At 39.7% G+C, this 16,742-nt stretch overlaps 1 pseudogene; it reads left to right on the forward strand.

The window, feature by feature from the left end:
• The first annotated feature begins 1,311 nt into the window (after nucleotides 1-1,311).
• LOC142445973 (origin recognition complex subunit 2-like) lies at nucleotides 1,312-14,186 on the forward strand (annotated as a pseudogene).
• Nucleotides 14,187-16,742: the final 2,556 nt, after the last annotated feature.

Consider the following 16,742-nt stretch of genomic DNA (forward strand, 5'->3'; position numbering starts at 1 on the left):
TGGGGAAAAATATGGTAACTTATCAAGGGTTCATGAGGGAAGGAGGGTTGAGGAGGGGGAAAATGAGCTGATGCCAAGGGCTCAAGTAGAAAGAAAATGTTTTGAGAATGATGACGGCAACATATGTGCAAAGGTGCTTGACACCATAGATGTATGTATGGATTGTGATAAGAACTATATGAACCCAAATAAAATGATTTTCTAAAAAAGATATAAAAACAAAAGAAAAACTGAACTCAAAGACCATAGCTTTATGTATGGATTACAACTCAACATAAAGAAAACAAAAATCCCTGCAAGTAGACCAGAAGGAAAAATCTAGATAAATGGAAAAAATATTGAAGTGTTTGAGAAATTTATCATAATTGCATCCACAATCAACACTTATGGAGAGAGCAATGTAGAAATCATTAGGGAACCTGCTGTAAGCACCTCTCTAAGTGTGAAAGCCCAAAGACGCCAAGATGAGGACTAGATACACCTGAGTAGCCACAGCAGCCCCAACTGCATGTGGAAGCTAGACAATGAATAAGGTAGACTGAAGGAGAATGGAGATCTTTTGTTGACCAAGCATATTGTGCAGGGACTACAGAAGAACAAACAAATCTATCTTCGGAAAAGAAAATCCAGAATGCTCCTTAGAAGCAAAGATGGGAGACTTCATCGTGTGTACTTTGGACGCGTTCTTAAGTGGCACACTACCTGAAGAAGGACTGGAGCTTGAAAACGTCGAGGGTTGAGGCGATGACTGCAACAATGGGTTCAAGTACAATAGCGAGGGATGCTGGCAGGAGATGGTGACGTATTTTGTTCTATTGTAATTAGGATAGCTATTAGTGAGATCTGATTTAGCAGAAGTTAACATCAACATGAATCAAGAACCAAGAATGAGGTTCACACTTTGCCACCTCAAACAATCTGGTGCTTGCACAGCAGGGACCCAGACGCAGGATGCAATTGAGAACTCAGAAGTGAATGCATCTACCTATAGAAAGCTGATCTTCAGCAAAAAGGCCAAAACTAATAAATGGGAAAAGTTTAGTATCTTTAACAAATGGTGCTGGCAAAACTAAATATTCATTTGCTAAAAAACGAAACTGAAAGGGTCTCATTAACAAATTGTCGCTGGAGGCCTTCTATCCTCCTGCGGGCCTCACATCTTCTCTGGTGCTACACTCTCCCAACATCTCTTCTTGGTACTTACCTTTCTGATTGGGGCCTTCGTATCCATCCCTGTTGCAACTGCTTATCCCAGCAGTGACCAGCTGCACCAGGCGGCCAGAACTGCAGCCCTCATGGGAACTAGCTGTGATGAGAAAACTGGAATTGAAGGAAGACGAGATGCTGGAGGTTCAGTTTGTGAGGGGTGATGTTGTTCTTACTCATATTCCTGATAGGAGAGGAGAAACTGAATTTCAAAAGGAGCTAATGTTGCTTTGGTCAACACACAGAAATAGTAACAAAGCCAGAATATGACATGGAAGAAGGTGGCCAAGCAGTCCTTAAAAAAAAAAAAAAATCAGAACTATGTGGAAGTTTGGGGGTGAGATCTTCAAGAATCCTTGCAAAATGGCTCAGATGCAGATAGAAGTAGTAAACTTTATTCATTTCAAAATTGAAAATTCTGAACAAATGCCTAAAGTAACTTCAAAATGAAGAAAAACAGCACCAAAAAAAAAAACAACAAAAGTGTTCCATGCAATTCAAGGTTGATCCTGAAGCAACAATAGACACACCTCAAAATTGCAAGGGACACTCTATTTCAGACAAGGTTCACCTGAAATGCAGTGATAAAAGTAAATTTCTTTCATTGCCTAATGCTCAAAGGAAAAGATTAATAGCTCCAAGTCCGCATGCTGACAGTGAAAGTGAATAATCTACATCTTACTCAGAGGATGAGGAAGGGATTGCACAGCAGATGAAGAAGACTCTAATGAGGTCACATCCAGGCAAAAGATGCAAGTTCAGAATAGTTTCCACTGCTCTTTGCAAAGAAACACCTTCTAAGGAAATGAAGAATGACTTAGTAGAATAATATTTTGAAGTTCACAGCCGTTCAAAAGTTTTCACCTCTAATAGAACGTTGCAAAAACGGAAGAGAATGAAACATAACTTATTACATAACTTATTACATAACTTATTACATAACTTATTACATAACTTATTAAGCAAGTTTGCACCTTCCTTTTCTGCTGAGCTTAACCAGCTAAAACAGCCATATGAATAATTATTCCATAAGTGGATGCTACAATTACACCTGGGTTTCAACACTGTGCTCTATGCTTTGGGATCTAAGAGAAATTTACTAGAAAGGTTTCAAACCACCATGCTGCAAGATTCTGTTCATATTTGTTCACACACCCCGCCCCCTCTGCGCCAACCCCCCTGGAATCAGTGTGAAGTCAGTCCTGAATTCTATAACAGATGATGTTGATCATGTGGGTTCTTTCCACAGTGTACTAGATCAGCTAGGCTAGGTAGTTAACAGAATTAAAGAAGATTCTTCTTTTTTTTTTTTTTTACATTTTATTAGGGGCTCATACAACTCTTATCACAATCCATACATATACATACATCAATTGTATAAAGCACATCTGTACATTCTTTGCCCTAATCGTTTTCAAAGCATTTGCTCCCCACTTAAGCCCTTTGCATCAGGTCCTCTTTTTTGCCCCTCCCTCCCCGCTCCCCCCTCCCTAACGAGGAAAATTCTTCTTTAAGACCCTTTCTGTTCATCCACAATTTGGATACCCAAACATTGAGAGGAGTCAGAAAATTATTGGGCAGTTGTTCTCTTTGTGTAACATATACCTTGTAGTATTTACTGATCACCACATGCTCCCACATGTGGGATCATGCAAACCTGAGCCTTTACAAAACTCCTATATATGCATAGTCCATCTACTGAAGAAACATCCTACGAGAATTCTCTTCTGGTTAACTACTCTGGATCACTACCACTTTGTTCCCGTCTCCATGTCTTATGGAGTCTTACTCCCAATGCAAAAAGGATTGTCAGGCTACTAATAAGTATTCAGCAGGATAACCAGGATAACCCTTCTTACATTGAACATTCTTTTCAAGATATCTACCAGCAGTGTCAATAAACTTTTCTTGTCAATAGTGATATGACACTTCTGGTCCATTTAACTGAATTTAGGGACCACAAACTTACATAGAACAAAAAAGGAGACTGGTGGAGTGGAGTATTTATTAATTTCTGTAATAGGGAAAGACACAAACACAGAGGAGGCACAAATTGACAAATGGGATATACTGAAGATAAAACACCTGTGTACATTGAAAAACAAAAGTAGTGGGGCAACAGGGCACTAACCCACCCAAGGAGAGGGTATTGTTTATATCTCCACAGGGAAAGAGGGACCAGACTTCAACCCAGTGCTCCAAGATGTGCATAATACAACATGACAGCATGGGGTTGGGAACCAGTAGAGAGGTCTGAGAGGCCGGCCCCAAACCCAACTATGTGGATATCTGTCCCGCCCCCCAGAAGAGTTTATTTCAAAGGAAAGTACTGAAGCTGCAGCTTAGGGAGAGGGACATGTCTGATCAGAGCACACAGAAGCAAATGAAGGGGAAGGAAGAGAGAGTGGAGCACATCCTGGTGCACCAACCCTTGAGGACAACTTTTTTCCGCTGAGAGCAGCCCATCCACAGAGAAGACCATATTACCAGTCTCATTATGAGTCATGGAATCCTTCACTGACCCATAGGCCTCCAGGGAACAACACCGGAGACACAGTGCAGGAATTCTGCCCCATCTGATCCCACCACACCAAGGCAACACACTAAGGGCATGCAACAGAACAGGAAGCGGAACAGAGCAAGGAAGTCTCCAGCGAATACCCAAAATAGACCTTCGGGCTAGGGCTTGGCACCCCATCAGACTCAACCAGGAAATACTCCTACAGACCAACACACAGTCCTTGAAACAACTAAGGCTTTTCTTTTTTGTTGTTATTTTTTATTGGCTTTTTGTTGTTATTTTGTTTTCTTTTGTTGCTTTGTTTTGCTCTGCCTTGTTTTGTGCACGTTATCTCTGTGGGTCTATCTAAATAAGATAGGCTGCACGAGCAATCTGGAGGGGAAAACAACGGGACTGACAATTCCCGGGGGGGGATTTGAGAGGGGGAGGTGGGGGGAAGGAAGTGGTGTTAACCAACCCAGGGACAAGGGAACAATAAGTGATCCAAATCTGGGTGAGGAGGTATAGGAGACCTGGTAGGGCTTGATCAAGGGTAATGTAACTGAGAGGAATTACTGAAACCAAAATGTAGGCTGAGCATGATAATGGGACAAGAGGAACATGAAAGGAAATAGAGGAGAGATCTAGGAGGCAAAGGGCATTTATACATGTCTAAATAAAGGCATGTACATATGTAAATATATCTATATAAGAGGATGGGGAAATAGATCTATATGCATATATTTATAGGTTTAGTATTAAGGTAGCAGAAGGACATCGGGCCTCCACTCAAGTACTCCCTCAATGCAAAAATACTTTGTTCTATTAACCTGGCATTCTGTGATGATCATCTTCCCGACTCTATCCCGCAAAGCAGGTACATAAACAAATGTGGTGAAGAAAGCTTATGGTGCCTGGCTATTAAAAGATATGGCATCTGGGGTCTTAAAGCCTTGAAGGTAAACAAAGTGTCATCTAGCTCAGAAGCAACAAAGCCCACATGAAAGAAGCACACCAGCTTGTGTGGTCATGAGGTGCTGAAGGGATCAATTATCAGGCATCACAGAAAAAAGGCATATCATTGTTTGTTCACCTCCCCGATACAATTGCTGAAAAAAAATGGGTGCATAAGCAAATGTAGTGAAGAAAGCTGATGGTGCTTGGCTATCAAACTATATAGCAATCGGGTTCTTAATGACTTGAAAGTATACGTGGGTCCATCTAGCTCAGAAGCAACAAAGCCCACTTGGAAGTAGCACACAGCCTCTGTGATCATGAGGTTTTGAAGGCATCAGGTATGAGGCATCAAAGAACATATCATTGTGAATGAGGGGGAGTGCTGAGTGGGGACTCAAAGCCCATCTTTAAGTAACTGGACATCCCCCTACGGAAGGGTTGCGGGGATGAGACGAGCCAGTCAGGGTGCAATGTAGCAATGATGAAACATACAAATTTCTGCTAGTTCCTAAATGGTTCCACCACCACCGCCATTAGCATGATCCCAATTCTATCTTACAAATCTGGCTAGACCAGAGGATGTACACGGGTACAGCTAGGAACTGGAAACAGGGAATCCAGGACAGATGATTCATTCAGGACCAGTGGTGTGTGTGGTCATACTGGGAGGGTGGAGTAACGGTAGGGTGGAAAGGGGGGACCGATTACAAGGATCTGTATATAACCTCCTCCCTGGGGGATGGACAACAGAATATTGGTTGAAGGGAGCCTTCAGGCAGGGTAAGATATGAGAAAATAATAGTTTATAAATTATCAAGGGTTCATGAGGGAGCAGGCAACAGGGAGGGAGGATGTAAAAATTAGGAGCTGACGCCAAGGGCTTAAGTGGAGAACAAATGTTTTGAGAATTATGAGGGCAATGAATGTACAAATGTGATTTACATACTTGATGTATGTATGTCTAATGATAAGAGTTGTATGAGCCCCCATAAAATGATTTGGGGGAAAGAGAGAGAAGACAGATCATCTGTTCTTGTTCTGAAATGACTTATGAGAGATGCCATTTCGGAAGAAGAGGGTAATTTCATTTGGGGGGATTTTATTTACATATTTGGGGGCACAACAGGGCATCAATGACATGATTCAGTTGGGATAGTGGGGAAAGCATAAGAATTTATGGGATGTACAGAAGCCTAGGGAGCACATGACCAATAGATGAAGATAGAACAGTACATGTCTGTCTCATCACCTTTATAATACAAGTGAAATGCCAGAGAAGAAAATGAAATCCTGAATTGCAAGTTAGTAATTCATTTGAAATGAGACTATACACTGAAATATTTTCCTTTTCACTATCATGTAAGTGGGTAGCATACTGCTGGCAGGTTTTAAAGATTTTGCAATCAAGTAAATATAAAGATATCACTGTAAGATATTTCTATTTTTCCTCAAAGTGATAATTTAAAGTCTCCTAAAGATTACATAAGCCTAATTTCTTAGGAAAGAAAAAGGGTTAATCTTGGCCACTGTTGTCAGCTTGAAGCCCACCTACACTTTGTTATATTACTTTGAAATGAAATTGTATTATACGTCATTGTAGTGATGTATGTACTACAAGAAAAGAAGAAAAAAAAGGAAAGCTAATCAAGATGGATCAAAGACCTAAGTGTTAGACTAGGCTCATGAACAGAAAATAGAGGCAGATTAAAAAGCCCACTGTCAACAGATCAATTCAGACTCTGATCAACCCTGTGGAACAAGGTAGAACTGCTTTATAGGGTTTCTGTGAATGCAAATCTTTATGAGAGTTGACAGCCTCATATTTCTCCCTCAGATCAGGTGGTTGGTTTGAAGTGCCAATTGTTGGATCAGTAGCCCAATTCGTAATTCAGTGGTCCTAATTTATGACATATATAGGCTACCCCGCATCACTATAAATACACAAGGAGCAGAAGATAGATATTATGTGACTGGGATTTCCTAAAAGTTAAACACCTTTGTGTATCAAAGGACATTTTCAAAAGAGTAATAAAAGAGCCTACAGAGTGGGGACAATTTTTGTCAGAGGCATATTGCACAATGAGCTTCCATTTAACATTTACAGAACGCTTCCACACATCAACAACAAGAGAAACAATCCAACTAAAAACCAGAGTGCATGAACAGATACTACCACACAGGTGGCCAACAAACACAGGAAGAAATACTTGTGCTCATTAATCACTGGAAAGATGCAAAACATAGAAGCTGGCTAGTATCTCATCCCAGTAGCAAAGCAAAGTTAAACAACAACAATAAAAACCAAAAACAAATGTTGTAACGGTCTGTACGGATCAGAACTCTCTTCCCGACTGGTGGAATTATAACATGGTACAAGCTTACAAATAATTGTGTTCTTATTGAGCCTGTACATAGATCAAGAGACGGTCGTTAAGGTTGGAAATAGAGTATCTGTGTTCCAGAAGTGCCATGTTTAAGTGTACACCCTAGGGAAATAAGAACAGTGACATGAATATAATATACATACACCCACTGCAGAATTATTCACGTTTCCTAACATAAACTTACATGGAGGACATTATGCCAAGAGAAATAAGTCAATCACAATGTGAGGAATCTTGTATGACGACTATTATAAATAGATTTTTGCAAAAAGCTTTACCCACAAACAGAACTATTATTTAATGAGTACCAAGGATGGGAGGAGAACACAGTAATTCACTTACTAACCCCTGTTGCCTTCTAGTTGATTCCAATTAATAACAACAATTCTATGTACAACACAACAAATACAAAATACGGTCAGGTCCTGCAACAGCTTCACAATTGTTATGTTGAAGGTCATTGTGGTAAACAATGTCTCAGTACCTTTCCTTGAGTCTCCTCTTCTTTTGTGTTGACTCTCTACCAAGTACGGTGTCCTTCTCTAGGCTCTGGTGTGTCTGGATGACATATACCCAGTATTAACCGTGCTGGCTGGCTAGCCTCACTTCTGGGAGCCTCTGGCTGTACTTTTTCCAGGACAAATTTGTTTGTTCTTCTGGCAGTCCATGGTACTTTTAATATTCTCTACCTTGACATCAATTATTCTACAGGCTTCCTTTTCAGTGTTCAGCTTTCATATGCATATTTGTCCATTAAAATACCATAGCTTGGGTCAGACATTTCTTAGTCCGCAAAGTGGCATCCGTGATCTTTAATAATTTCCAGTCTTCTGCAACAGATCTGCCCAGCACAGTGCATTATTTGACCGCTTTCCATGGATGCTGGCTGTGAATCCATGTCCATTGAAACCACTGACAACTGCAATCTTGTCTCTGTTCGTTATAGTTTTGTCTATTGGTCCACTTGTGAAGATTTTTCCCTTTATATTGAGTTCTTGTTCTTACTGCAGTCTGCGATCTTCAGCAATGCTTGCTTCTTGGCTTTAAGCAAGTCCTCTTCAGCTTTTAGCAAGCAAAGTCGTGTCATTTTCATATCATGGGTTGATAATGAGTCTTCCTGAAATCCTGATGCCAAAGTTCCTCTTTACATAACCCAGCTTCTTGGACGGTTTGCTCAGCATAGAGATTAAATTAATATGGTGAAAGCACATGACCCTACTGCACACCTTTTCTGATTTTGAACTATGTATTATTTCCTTGTTCTGTTTGACTGACTGCCTCTTGGTCTATGTACAGGTTCTTGAGGAGCACCATGAAGTTTTCTGAAATTCCCATTCGTTGCAATGCTAATCGTAGTTTGTTGCAAGCTACCCAGGTGAGTGCCTTTCTATAATCAAGGAACTGCCTTTCTCATGTTCTCGGCTTTCAGCCTGGAGAAAGCCCAGTATTTTTCTATTGCAACTGTTTTTAATTTATCTTCATCAAAGTTTTACTTATGTGTGATGTTAAGGATATTTCTCAATAATTTTTGCATTGTGTGTGTCACCTTTCTGTAGAATAGGCACAAAACATTGTCTCTTAGAGTTTCTTAGCCAGGCAGGTCTCTTCCAAATTCCTGGGCACAGCTGCCCGAGGCTGCTTCTCTCCCAGCATCAACATGTTGAAACATTTCGGTTGGTCTTCTTTTAGTGCCTACAGCCTGCTTTTCTCCAGTTATTATAGTGTGTCTTGGACTTATTCCTTCAATTCTACTGGTTCATGACCATACGCCACTTCTTGAAATCACTGGATGCAGAGTCTTGTGAATGGTTGCACAGTGATTCTGTGCAGAGTCTTGTGAATGGTTGCACAGCGATTCTGCGCATCCCCCCGTCTTATTCTGATGCTCTCTGTCCCTGCATATGCGATGTTTTTACCATAACTAGAAAAAAGGAAAGAATTTAGGTACAGAACAAGTCATGTGATTTTATATGCTCTTGACCTCACTCTGTGAAATTCAAAATCAGGAACTTTCCCCCTGTTCTCACGTGGGTAATTGTGCATAACCACTTAAAACTGTCACAATGTCAACTCTGTAGGTAAGAACTGAATAACTATCCCCCCCAAATTGCACATCTGAATTCATGATTTTACTATTCCTTGGAAATAGATCTATCGCAGGATTTACTTCTAATCTGTCATTTTTATGTAATTGCTTGTTGCACTAACTATACAGTGACTCATGAGAAAAACATCATTTAATTTTATATTCCTGTAACAATCTCAGTAAGTACTTTAGAAAATGATTGCATAAAAACCCATAAGTGACTTGGATTTAGTACTTTTTATCAATTTTCAGAATGCATGATAATCTTGATTTTCAAAATAAATTACTCTACCAGACATTTTTGACAGACCTTGTTAATAAAAATGTAGCTGAAGGATGTAGAAAATTCATAACGGAATGTGTATTAAATGACCGGGGTATTTACATTCTTGATTCTTCTTGATGCATATTAGTTTTTGACATTATACAAGTTTCTTAGCTCTTCTAAGTTCTATTTTCCACTTCTGTACAATGAAATAATAAAAAACTACCTTTAGTTTTCTTGTGTGAATTGGACAGTGTTGAACATAAAATTTTATATAGATTATTATGAAATGAGATAAAATGTATTTAATAATATTTATAATACAACAAAATCTAGTTAATATTTACTAGGAATTTTGGACTATGACCACATATATCTTTTTATTTAATGTAAATCTTGTTCCTTTTGGTCTGTATTCTACATTTAACCAGTTCATTTCCATTTAAAAATTTAATTTCCTGCCTTGGCATTACTATAATATCAGTATAAGAGCAGAATTATACAGAAAATTGGCAATAATTGTTAGATAAATGAAAGTCAATTGCTATTCTTTACACTTTTATTTCAATGTTGAAAGCTCTGACAAAGCAAATTAGATTTTTCTCATCATTGAAGAAAATGTTTGAGTTTGTTTGACTTCTCCAAAAATACAAGCAGTCAAACATATTTAATTTAACTTGAGTAAAAAAATTTTTAATGATGCAATTAGGCTTTTTATAAAGTCAAGTTAAATATTTATAAGAAATGTTTGTTTGTAAACCATTGGAAATTTTATTTTGCATCAAGGCAAACAAGCAGTTAAATATGAAATATGGATAAATATCTAGATACAGATTTATCTTATTCCTTATTGTTCAGGCCATTCCATCCAAATAAAAACAATTGATAGACAAGATTAATATCATTTGCTTATATTATGACCTCTGACTGTTTCTTATATTGTAAAGTAAGAGACTTTATGCTTTCTTTTATAGCAATCTGTATATTCCAAACACAGGGTAGGAACATGTCACAGTATCATTGAAATCAGGAGCATTGAAATTCTGTTATTAACATAATCAACTGAACAAAGATGATATTTTGAATGCAGAAATTTATTTTGAATAAAATATTTTGTCTATCCTCAAACTTAAATCTTAAATTATATAAGAAACTCTAAAACCTTATTCGCTTAGCATAGTAAGATTATTATCCTAATTTAATTCACCTAAACTTCTATGATTTTTCAGGTATGAATTCTTATTTAATTAAAAAATAAATGTTCATACTTTGCTCTTAAAACCTTGTACATCTAATGGGAATCCTCTCCTCTCAGCTCTTCGTATGAGCAGCGCACTTTCTTTCTTCGGTTTTTGTTTCAGTTAAATGTCACCTCTTCACAAGGGTTTACTCAGTGCCATGCTGGAAATGGCCTTTTTCAGCTGCTTTCTCTTCTTGAATTCCTTCATCACATTTACCACGATCTATATGTGGCTCTCTTGGTGCTGTCAGCTGCTGTCTAGTCAGTTCTGTCCTACAGAAATATATGTGTCCACAGTGGAGCTCTTCCAGAAGGCATTCTGAGCAGTGAAGGTGCAGAAGTCTGTCACCAGGTCTGTGTTCCGGAACAATCTGGATGGGTTCAACACACCATCCCGGGACGGACTCTGGCACTTTGATTTTGTTAGTAGTGCTGGCGTATGCGGTCCAGTTGATTTTGACTCACATCAACCACATGTGAGAGAGGTTTGAGCTGGGAACCAAAAAGTCAAACCCACTTGTTGCTCAGTACGAGAAAGATGAGGCAGTCTGCTTCCAATGAGATCCGCAGCCTCAGAAACCCAAAAGGCAGCATGGGGTTTTCTAAGTGGAATCAGAATGTGAAAAGATGGTCAGGTCTTTTCTCCCATGGAAGAGCTTGTGGATTTGAACCGCATGTGGAGCTGCCAAGCGTGTAACTATTGAGTCATTGGTGCTGCTTTCAAGACAGAAACCAAATATGCATGACACTTAATGGGTGTCTTGTATGTACATTAGACAGTCATGGAAACACATGAACTGAAAACAGTCATATCGGTGTGTCCTATTTCTAATACAGTAGCATACAGTATAACACAATACTGCAGTTTAAATTTAAGAGAGGGTTTTAAGGGATTAAGGAAGTAATGAACTTTAGTGCTATCAGTGAAGAATTGATGCGGCGTTTGGAGTATCCCCTGCATTAGGGGTAGAGAATCTTTTTAACTGTCAACGGCCATTTGGCTATTTATAACAGCATTCTAGGGCCATACAAAATTACGAGCTTGAAAGTCCGCCTGCTATATTTGGTCAAACATTTAGCTGACTCACCCTCACTCTGATGGGAGGAAGCCCTTCTCTCTGTGTGGCGTAGCTGGAAGGATAAGGATGATTTGGTGGTCCTTACATGGCTTGCAGCCTGCAGGGCCACACACCCCCTCTATTTTAAAGCAGGAGCAGGTTTTGCATTCTAGGCTGTTAGCATCTAACGAGTTCTGCGCAAATTGTTCGGAGACATTGTTTATTCAACTAGTTCAGAAATTTTATTCTATTTTATGAAATATTTCTATTGCACCTACTCCATAGCTACAGTTTGTCCTACACAGGGGTACCTGAAAAACATTGGCATTGCGCTGAGCGGAGCAGAGCTTTCCTAGTATGCATTTTCCCCACCGGGCGAGCATCATTCAATTCGCTCTGCGTTATTTCGCCCAGTGGTGTCACCTGGGAAGTTTCTCTCTTGTCACAGTGAATTGTTTTGTGAAAGCAGTTTTGTTTAATCCTCTTTTTTTTTTTTTTTATGATGGATGATTTAAGAGAACAGCCTGCGGCTGTGAAATTTGGTGTCCTTTTCAGGAAAAAGGCTGCAGAAATGGTTGTAATGTTGAGCATAATTTACAAGGACAGCACTTTGAGAAAAACTCAAGTGAATGAGTTCCCGCATTTCAAAAAAGATGAAATGTCCATTGATGACAAACCTCATTCTGGACGTCCATCAACTCCCCAAACAAATGAAAATGTTGACTCATAGGGCATTTGGAGTTTCTTCCACCAGGTCAGACTGTTAATCAAGCTTTCAATTTAGAGGTTCTGAAAAGATTGCATAAAAGTATGCGGGGGGGGGGGGGGAATAAAGCCTGATTTGGGGAAGATGGGGCACTGTTTTTGCCACCACAACAATGCTCCTACACAAGCAGCCATCTTAGTGGGCTAGTTTTTACCTCTCTTGCTCCATGCTACTTACTCACCTAACTTCACTCCGTGTGAATTCTTTTTGTATCCACGAATGAAGAGGCACATGAAAGGACAGTGATTAGACATCGTAAAAGAAGTGAAGAACAAAATGAGGGAGGTGCTGTCAGTCATCTAAGAGAGGAGTTTGAAGAGTGTCTCCAAGGACGGCATTACAGATTGAACAGATGTACTAAGTGTAATGGACAGGACTTTGAAGATGATGAGGTTGTTTTGTAAAAATAATAATAATAATAATACATAGCTTTGGAAAAAAAGTTTGTTTTTTAAAGGGTACCATCTTTACTGTATGTGACTGTGTATTACCGTGAGGCTGCAAACCTTCACCCTAGGTGGATAGGTTTCAGCCTAGAAGACAAAGAAGAAAGGCCTAAAAATCAATTTTCTAAAGTTACACAGTGAAAACTCTATAGATCAGAATATTATATTGCCCAATGTGGTGTATACATTTCACAGGGCTGGGCAACATTTCATCTAGTTTACATAGGTTCTTCCTGAGTCGGAAATGACTGAACAACAGCTAAACCTGCTGAGGGTCCTCTGCCACGCGGTGCCTGTTAAAGTCCTCTGAATCTTTTGTGACCTTACTCCTATGATGGTTCTTCATTCATTCTGAATCACAGAATACCAGCAGTATACAAAGACTTCATCTCGATTTGTTCAGGTCCAAGCATGCTGAAGGGAAGTAGGGTACAATGAGACCCATGTTCAATTTGTATCGGACTACCAGAAGGCTCTAGATGTCATTCTCTTTTAAATTTCTGATTATTATTAAGCTTTTTACAATATATTTTGACAAAAGAGTTCACCAAATGATGAACACTATGATTATTACCTTAAAATTATAGAAATCTAAAAGAGAAAAATAAACTTTTAAACATGGACACAAAAAACTCCTAATTAAGAGGAATTTATATTTCAATAAATAGCTCCATCACACTTTGTAACCAGAGTTGCTAAATGCAAATAGCAGAATTTGGACTTGGTTTGATTTAAAAATATATTATTAATTGATCAAAAATGTTGCATGGAATTAACTGAAACATTAGAAAGATGTGTTTAAGGAGTGGATGGAGATATTGAGAGGGGGCGATTATGAGCTGTGCGACACACTGGGTTTGAGGCACCTTTGGGGACATTCCTAAAGGGGGCTAGGGATGTCTACCTGGGGTTTGGGAGGGTAAGGAGGGATAGGAAAAAATGTGTAGAAGATTTCATTACAAAGAAATCCACTAAAACAATCACATTCTTTCAATATTTCAAGGACAGGCTGCAAACGAGGAGACGGATGCCATTAAACATAAGAATATACACATACCTAGGAACCCAGAGGAGGAATGGGAACTGGTGGAGAGCGAGATCAGCAGTCCTGGTGTTGGAGGACGGGGTGGCGCGGCATCAATGCAAGTCCGGGAGGAGAAGCCTTTCGACGGAGATCTGGAAGCAGCTGTTGCCTGCAGTGACATTTGCAAATATAGTTTTAGTAAGCGTGGAAGTGGAAGCCACATTGCAAGGGATTATGTTTTTATTGGTTGGTGAGGAATCAAAGCCTGGGAAAAGAAAATAATTTTCAAGAATTCTGAATATGGATGGTAGAGAAAAACTGGGCAAAAGCTCTCCAGGCAGGAATTTGTCACATCAAGGGAAGGAGATTTTATGATTAGAACTATTTAGGTGTGCTCAGAGACAGAGATGAACGTAGTAATAGTTACTTGGATGTGACAAATGATGGATGGAAGAGCTTATTTGAAGGGTACAGTTGGGAGTTAGAATATATCATTCTATGGAGGGACAAATATGCTCGACCCATAGAACCTTCCTGGAAATCCAACAGGCATTCTGTACCCATCATTGTAGAGTCTTGTAGAATAGTGCCTTATTTGGAGAACATCCTCTCTCCTTTTACTTTAATTTTTATTATGAAGAAAACAAAGAGAGATAATTAGAGAAGGGGGGAGAATAAGAGGAGGGAACAGCAAAGACTCTCAGATAGTATCACAAAATAATTATCCAAAATCATGCACAAAAGTTTCTGTGTTGTCAACAACAGAAGCTCTGCTGCCCAGCGGGCTGACATGTGGGAGCGCCAGAAGAGCCAGTACCTGGTTCTAAGAAACTTCACAGCAGGAAACATTCTTCAGGAAATTGAACTCAACAATGGTCACCCTGCAAGAAGGACCCTTGGAATTAAACCAACAAATGAAAAAAGCCTCAAGGACCAACTCAGTGTTAAATGTATCTCAGAGATGCTTGAAAATGTAACCTCAGTGAGTGCAGAAGAATGCAACAGATTGTCAGTCCCTCAGCATAGTTCTTCCTTAATCTAACAAAATTGCATATATATATTTATATATACATACATATATAGTTTGTGAAAATACTAGAATTTCCCCCAAATCCTTCTGAACGATGAACATGGTTAGTATGGGTGATTCTGGAATTATGACCGATAGGTCAGGGAAGTGACTAGTTGCTTGTAATTGGGGCAGAGTAAACTATTTCAATGTTAGAAATCTTCAGGCTTCCTGGAAATTGCCTAGTAAAGTCTAAATTCTCCTAAGGATTTCTATTCTCCTAACGGTTTACATGGTAGAACACAGTGGAGCATATTTGTTTATTGTAAATGGCTCATATTTGGTTCAAAGTATCCTTTCTTCTTTTTTTTTTTAATTTTTTTATTTTTTTTTACATTTTTTTTTTCTTCTTTTACATTTTATTAGGGACTCCAACAACTCTTACCACAATCCATACATATACATACATCAATTGTACAAAGCACACCCATACACTCCCTGTCCCAATCACTCTCAAGGCATTTGCTCTTCACCTAAGCCCCTTGCATCAGGTCCTCCTTTTTTTTTTTTTTCCCCCCCCTCCCTCCCTTTTCCCCCCTCCCTCATATGCCCTTGGTAATTTATACCTCGTTATTTTGTCATATCTTGCCCTATTCGGGGTCTCCCTTCCCCCCTTCTCTGCTGTCCCTCTCCCAGGGAAGAGGTCACATGTGGCTCCTTGTAATCAGTTCCCCCTTTCCAACCCACTCACCCTCCACTCTCCCAGCATCGTCCCTCACGCCCTTGGTCCTGGAGGTATCATCCACCCTGGATTCCCTGTATCTCCAACCCTCCTATGTACCAGTGTACAGCCTCTGTCCTATCCAACCCTGCAAGGTAGAATTCGGATCATGGTAGTTGGGGGGAGGAAGCATCCAGGATCTGGGGGAAAGCTGTGTTCTTCATCGATACTACCTCACACCCTAATTAACCCATCTCCTCTCCTAAGCCCCTCTGTGAGGGGATCTCCATTGGCTGACACTTGGGCCTTGGGTCTCCACTCTGCACTTCCCCCTTCATTTAATATAATATATATATACACATACATATATACATATACACATAAATACACACACTTATATCTTTTTTTTTTTTTTTTTGCATGATGCCTTATATCTGGTCCCTTGGGCACCTCGTGATCGCACTGGCTGGTGTGCTTCTTCCATGTGGGCTTATTTGTTTCTGAGCGAGATGGCCGCTTGTTCACCTTCAAGCCTTTAAGACCCCAGACACTATCTCTTTTGATAGCCGGGCACCATCAGCTTTCTTCACCACATTCGCTTATGCACCCATTTGTCTTCAGCGATCCTATCATGGAGGTGTGCAGTCAATGATATGATTTTTTGTTCTTTGATGCCTGGTAACTGATCCCTTTGGGACCACTCGATCACACAGGCTGGTGTGTTCTTCCATGTGGACTTTGTTGCTTCTGAGCTAGATGGCCGCTTGTTTATCTTCAAGCCTTTAAGACCCCAGTCACTATCTCTTTTGATAGCCGGGCACCATCAGCTTTCTTCACCACATTTACTTGTTCACCCATGTTGGCTCCAGCTGTTGTGTCGGGAGAGTGAGCATCATAGAGTTCCAATTTAATAAAAGAAGGTATTCATGCATAGAGGGAGTGTTTGAGTAGAGGCCCAAGGTCCTTCTGCCACCTTAATACTTGACCTATAAATATAGACACAAAGATCTATTTCCCCAACCTCCTATATATATTTGCATGTACATGTCGTTGTCTAGACCTCCATGAATGCCCTTTGAC

This window comes from Tenrec ecaudatus, chromosome 4 (genome assembly GCF_050624435.1).
Source record: "Tenrec ecaudatus isolate mTenEca1 chromosome 4, mTenEca1.hap1, whole genome shotgun sequence".
Taxonomy (NCBI): Eukaryota; Metazoa; Chordata; class Mammalia; order Afrosoricida; family Tenrecidae; genus Tenrec; species Tenrec ecaudatus.